At 49.1% G+C, this 6259-nt stretch overlaps 1 pseudogene; it reads right to left on the minus strand.

Annotated features, from left to right (window-relative positions):
* Positions 1 to 1538: 1538 nt before the first annotated feature.
* LOC101528450 (protein SOX-15-like) lies at positions 1539 to 2220 on the minus strand (annotated as a pseudogene).
* Between the last annotated feature and the right edge of the window lie 4039 nt (positions 2221 to 6259).

The following is a 6259-nucleotide window of genomic DNA, read 5'->3' on the forward strand; positions in this document are numbered from 1 at the left end:
AAAGCTTTGGGACCCTGCACCCGTGTGGGAGACCTGGAAGAGGTTCCAGGTTCCTGGCATCGGATCGGCGCGCACCGGCCCGTTGCAGCTCACTTGGGGAGTGAAACATCGGATGGACGGTCTTCCTATCTGTCTTTCCTCCTCTCTGTATATCCATTTTTCCAATAATAATAAAATCTTTAAAAAAAAACATAAATATGAAGTAAATGGCCATAATAAAGGAAGTGACTGTAAAAATATAACACCAAACCAGATGTGAGAACATGATGCAAAATAGATTTTTGAAAGAATGAAACAGGTGCTGAAACAATTACTATCAGGGAGAATTAGAACCATATATAGTTTACTATAGCATTTCTAGCTCCCAACTTGAGAATGAAACATGAGCAAGTTTGACAAAAAAGGATGTAATTATAGCAACAAACAAACAAACTAAGCAAGTGTATTAGCATTTGCTGAATGAGAAGCTTTGAAGGTTAAACAGGTATTTTAGGCTCTATTGAGTGTTGTGGGCTAAGGAGTTAATTAGCGCTCATTAAGCTGGGCAGCAATAGGAGCTGGGCTTGTGGCTCAAAACACCTAGACTAATTGGACTCAGCTGTATCCAATCTCCTGCTAAATGAGGATGTGGATGGGAGCAGAGTAAATAAGGAAAGGGCAAGGAGCAGTGAAGGGAGACTTCACAGAGACTTCTACCGTCACTGGTCTCCTGTGAATGCTTCATCCCCAGACCCTCTCCCTGTCCACAGTACTGGCTCTGCTGGCTGGAGCAATTGAGCACCAAAATATGCAATTCTCCATGGAAATAAACAAAAGGTTTTTTGACAAATTATCAGGGAGCTTTGTAGGCCAACTATTCTGATGACAGTATAAACTCTAGCAGTCATCTCGAAATGAATGGCTTTGTTCCACACACATACAATTTCATACTGTCAGATACACTATTCCTAATGGAGCAGGAAAACTGACAACAGTTCAGTTGTTTTTATTTTTTTTTTAAAGATTTTATTCATTTTATTACAGCCAGATATACACAGAGGAGGAGACAGAGAGGAAGATCTTCCGTCTGATGATTCACTCCCCAAGTGAGCCGCAACGGGCCAATGCGCGCCAATCCAATGCCAGGAACCTGGAACCTCTTCCGGGTCTCCCATGCGGGTGCAGGGTCCCAAGGCTTTGGGCCGTCCTCAACTGCTTTCCCAGGCCATAAGCAAGGAGCTGGATGGGAAGTGGAGCTGCAGGGATTAGAACCGGCGCCCATATGGGATCCCGGGGCTTTCAAGCTGAGGACTTTAGCCGCTAGGCCATGCCGCCGGGCCCAGTTCAGTTGTTTTTATGACCATAGAGTCCTAGTATCAGCCTGTTAAAAGATTTGTATCATAAGATTAGAGATCATGAAAGAAACCCCAGATGTTTGGACTCTGTTTTTTTTGGTTTTTTTTTTGTTTTTTTTTTTTTTTTTTGGCTAATTCAAGACTGCTTTATAGAAACAGGTGTGGCGGGCGGGTGTCCTACTGTTAGATCCACATCCATGTGGGTCAGAGGTGGGTGAGGGGCAGGGGAGCGCAGGGCAGCGGGGAACTGTAGTGAGCTGGGGAGGCAGGGGATGGGTAGGGGGTGTAGGAAGGTAGCAGCTTGGCTCTGAGCTGCTCTGGGTCGCTCTGAGGGACAGAGCAGGGCAGGGGCGCCTCGGCTTTGTAGTGGGAGGAGCTGTAGTGGCCCGGTAGGTAGGCTGAGTAGTTGGGGGGTTGGTACCCAAAACCCCTGCTCACTGGGGTGGTCACGAAACCTGGTCCCCAGGGCTGGCCGCCATTTCCTTGGCTGGAGTTCGTTAGCCCAGCGCCGGTGTTCTTGGTCTTGAGCCGAGGTCGGTACTTGTAATCGGGGTAGTCGCACAGATGCCGCTTGGCCTCCTCCACAAAGGGCCGCTTCTCATCCTCGCCCAGCAGCTTCCACTGCTCGCCCAGGCGCTTGGAGATCTCCGTTGTGCATCTTGGGGTTCTGCTGCGCCATCTGGCGGCGCTGAGCGGAGCTCCACATCATGAAGGCATTCATGGGCCGCTTCACCTTTTCCTGGGGCAGCCCAGCACAGACCGGGGCTCCTGGGCTGCCAGCGCCCTCTGGCTCCTGGAGTCCCAAAATTGGGGAATTGGTGTCTCCTGGGGGAGCAGGAGGCTCCAGGCTCTAGGCCTGGGTGTGAGAGGATCCAGGTAGTGCCATGGGGAGGCAGAAAGGCGTCCTAAAGGTGGTCCCCTCCAGGTGAGCTGTGGACCCTTATATGTGTCCTCCCCAAACTGAATCACAAAGAAAGCCGGGTCCGTGGAAGGCGCAGGCCACCTGCAAGTCCGGAGTTCTTGAAATGGAGTCTTTGCTCCCAGCCAATCTGGCACGCCTTGTAGAGTCAGAAGCAGGACCTGCTGACCGGTGTCCCCGGAGAGGTGTTCTTAACTGTTTTTTCAAAGTCTGCCCACCGGCCCCCGTCCCTGCTGCTGTGACCCGACTGACAAACCTTCTGGGAAGGTGAGAAGCGCTGCTCCATCCCTGCCGCTGCCAAGGCGCCCTGGTGCCACAGGCCTGTTGCACCTGGGCTGGATCTGAGGATGGCTGCCGGATGCGCGAACAGCTTTAAACACTGACTCCTTGCCAGCCCCTCCCAGAGCGTGGCCTTCAACAGCCCTTTCTCCCTGAGGCCAAGCTGGTGTCCTGTTCTTCCCAGCCCCTAACACTTCCCGCAGGCCACCACATCCCCTCTCCACACAAGGCCGAGCTATCTGAGCAGTCAGGCCTAGCAGCTGGACTCTATTTTCGATAAAAGTGACTTCCACATGAATGCTACTAAATTCGGGAAATACACCATGTCTGAAATTCTATTTCAGAATCAACACTGTACATGGATTAGTTTCCTGTTGCTTGCCAAACTTCATGGAAGAACTAGCGCTAGTCCTATAATGTTGAACTGTCAGTGTAACCTTTTAAAAATGCAACCTATAGGGCCTGGCGACGTGGCCTAGCGGCTAAAGTCCTCACCTTGAAAGCCCTGGGATCCCATATGGGCACCGGTTCTAATCCTGGCAGCTCCACTTCCCATCCAGCTCCCTGCTTGTGGCCTGGGAAAGCAATCGAGGATGGCCCAATGCTTTGGGACACTGCACCCACGTGGGAGACCCGGCAGAGGTTCCTGGCTCCCGGCTTCGGATCGGCGCGCACCGGCCCGCTGTGGCTCACCTGGGGAGTGAATCATCAGACGGAAGATCTTCCTCTCTGTCTCTCCTCCTCTGTGTATACCTGGCTGTAATAAAAATGAATAAATCTTTAAAAAAAATGCAACCTATAAAACTCACAAGCCTACTAACAAATTGTGTGCAGTTACTAAAGTCAAAATCCTAACCAGTTAAATAAATGAATTTCCTTAAGATAATGCAACAATAGCTCTCATTTTAGTGATTTTGTTATCCCTCTAACAGAATATTTAGCTCATGTAGGAAAAGCATGGTTTTATTGATTATTACAAAACTATTTATATTAAGTAATAATGCTGGCCCCGGTGGGGTGGCTTAGCTGCTAAAGTCCTTGCCTTGAATGTGCCGGGATTCCAAAAGGGCACCGGTTCTAACCCCGGCAGTTTTACTACCCTTTCAGCTCACTGCTTCTGACCTGGGAAAGCAGTCGAGGATGGCCCCAAGCCTTGGGGCCCTGCACCCGTGCGGGAGACCTGGAGGAATCCTGACTTCAGATCCACAAAGCACTGGATGTTGCAGTCACTGTTGGAGTGAATCCGTGGACAGAAGATCTTCCTCTCTGTCTCCTCTCTCTGTATATCTGACTTTGCGCTAAAAATAAATTAAATCTTAAAAATTTTAATGCTAAAGTTTTCAGTTGAGTGTATCCATGCATCAACTATTGTTAGATTCGCCGCTCACCAAATGTTAGATTTGCTGACCACCAGGGAAAGAATAACTCAGCCAAATATATGAAAAGAATTTAGATGGCCTTTATTTCACAGGCTTCCCTTCCCCATGCAGCAGAAAGGACAGACAGGAAGATGTGGGCTACAGAGAAAGAAGAGCATGGAAGAGATGGGGGAGGGGCCCTTTTAAACTCTCCTTGACATGGAAGATGAAACGGGAGTCGCCTCAGCCCTTATTGGTGGGGGAATATGGATCTGTACCCCTCATTGCTGCAATGGTGGTCTCACTGCCTGAGGGGCCCTCCAGAATTCCACCATTCATTCTGGGTTTTTTGGAGGCAAACTCCACCCATCTCCAGCCACCTTGGTAGCCATCATTCCAGCCTCTTGGTAATAGGAAAGAGGGAGAAGAAATCGATCTGGCTGCTTCCTGCTGAAGGGGGTTGTTGTCTCTGTGTGAGGTCTGGAGGAAGCTCCATGGGCACCAGAGTGTAGGAGTAGAGCAGCATCTAGTTGAAGACAGTACATGGGGCATTATGAATTTTCTTCTGAAAGAACCTTGGAAAACAAGGGGCAATAGTTCATAAGAGACATATAATTACTAGCAGAACGAGTATTGGAATAAGCCATGATATGAGTGTGGATGCCTCAATATTGAGACTGAAGTTGCTGCTTGAATTGTGCGAATTATTTCGTCTGTTTGGTTAACGTGTGGTAGAGAATTATTAGGAGTTGGGTAGGAGGCAGGACAGGCACTTTGACATTGAATGGTTAGTGTGGTAGGCCCTGCCTGTTGCACCTTCCACTGAGATGTGGTAGAGGTTTGGAAAGGTTTTAGATGGGAACAATGGCACCAGGAGGTGTGACCAAGAAGTTTGGCCGCAGTGTGTGTGGTAAGGATCACCACGTGAGGCCCAGTCCACCATGGCTGAAGTGAATCTGGGTGAAGAGTCTTGAGTAGAACCGAATCTCTCGGTTGGAGAGGAAGGCCATCCGGGTCCACTGATGCATTCGGGTCAGGACATGGGAGACACAGGTCTGCATGTTCTTGGAGAAGCTTGAGAATCATAGTCAGAGAAGGGAAACAGTTAGCCAAGGGAGGAGACTTTGTGGGGAGCTGGTGGGTAACCAGGAAGGGCCGGCCATACATCAGCTCAAATGGGCTCCATCCAAGGGGCTTGCGAGGGCTGACCCTGATGTATAATAGAGCCCAGGGGAATCAATCCACCCATGAGGATCTGAGCTCCATGTGATGGGTAAGGCCTCTGACACCTGTTGGGTGACCTGTGAGATGAAAGAAGGCCCATTGGCAGACTGGATGGACAGAGGCAGTCCAATCCTGGGAATGATGTTGTTAAATAGGGTTTCTGACACCATTGCTGATGTCTCCTTGGCCATTGGAAATGCTGCTACCCAACCGGAAAAGGAGTCATGTTTTTAAGTAGGGTAATGAATTTCTTCTGTGTCAGTATGTGGGTGAAATCTATTTGCCAGTCCTCCCCAGGTTGATCACCTGTAAGTTTTTGAGTGGGTATCCTTGGTTTAAGTGCTCCCTGTGAGGAGAATATGGAGCAAGTTGGACATGAAGCATGGATCTGTTTGAGAAGTCCACACATATTAGGGCACGAGAATAATGGGGCAAAAAACCGGAATAAGGAGTCAGGTCCCACATGCAGAGAATTGTGGATATCAGCGAGGAGGGGCAAGGCAGCATAAAAAGATAGTGCTCTCTTGTTCCCCGTGAAGATCCAGCCTCTGGTGTTCCAGGGCACCGGAAGTGAGCAGGTCCTGTTGTTCCTGTTGAGAGTAGGTAAGCTTAAGGGAGGTAGAAAGGAACATTATGGGGCACTTGCTGTTTGATTTCCCTGATGCCTCGCAGTTTGGTCAGCCTTCTTGTTGCCTTGTGCCACTTGGTACATTGAAGACTGGTGTCCCTGGCAGTGAAGAATTATCTCTTGTGTTTGGAGACAGAGAACTTGGAGAAATCTGTTCATCAAAGAGGCATTAACAATAGGATTACCCTTGGGGGGGAGGAATCCTCTCTCCTGCCAGATAGCTGAGTGTGAGTGAGCAATGAAAAAAGCATGCTTGGAGTTAGTGTAGATATTGACTCATTTTCCCTGAGCTAATGTTAGTGCCCGAATCAGTGCATACAGTTCAGCCCTTTGGGGAGGTGTTCCTAGGGAGAGACACTGTACCTCAAGCACGGAGTCCAAGGTCACTGTTGCATAGGTCACACAGTGATGTTCATCAGGCCTTCACACTGAACTGCCATCCACGAAGAGTGTGAGATCATGTAATGGGAGAAGTTTATCCTGTACGTTGTCCCTAGGAGACAAATAAAAATCAGTA

This window comes from Ochotona princeps, chromosome 6 (genome assembly GCF_030435755.1).
Source record: "Ochotona princeps isolate mOchPri1 chromosome 6, mOchPri1.hap1, whole genome shotgun sequence".
NCBI classification, from domain to species: domain Eukaryota; kingdom Metazoa; phylum Chordata; class Mammalia; order Lagomorpha; family Ochotonidae; genus Ochotona; species Ochotona princeps.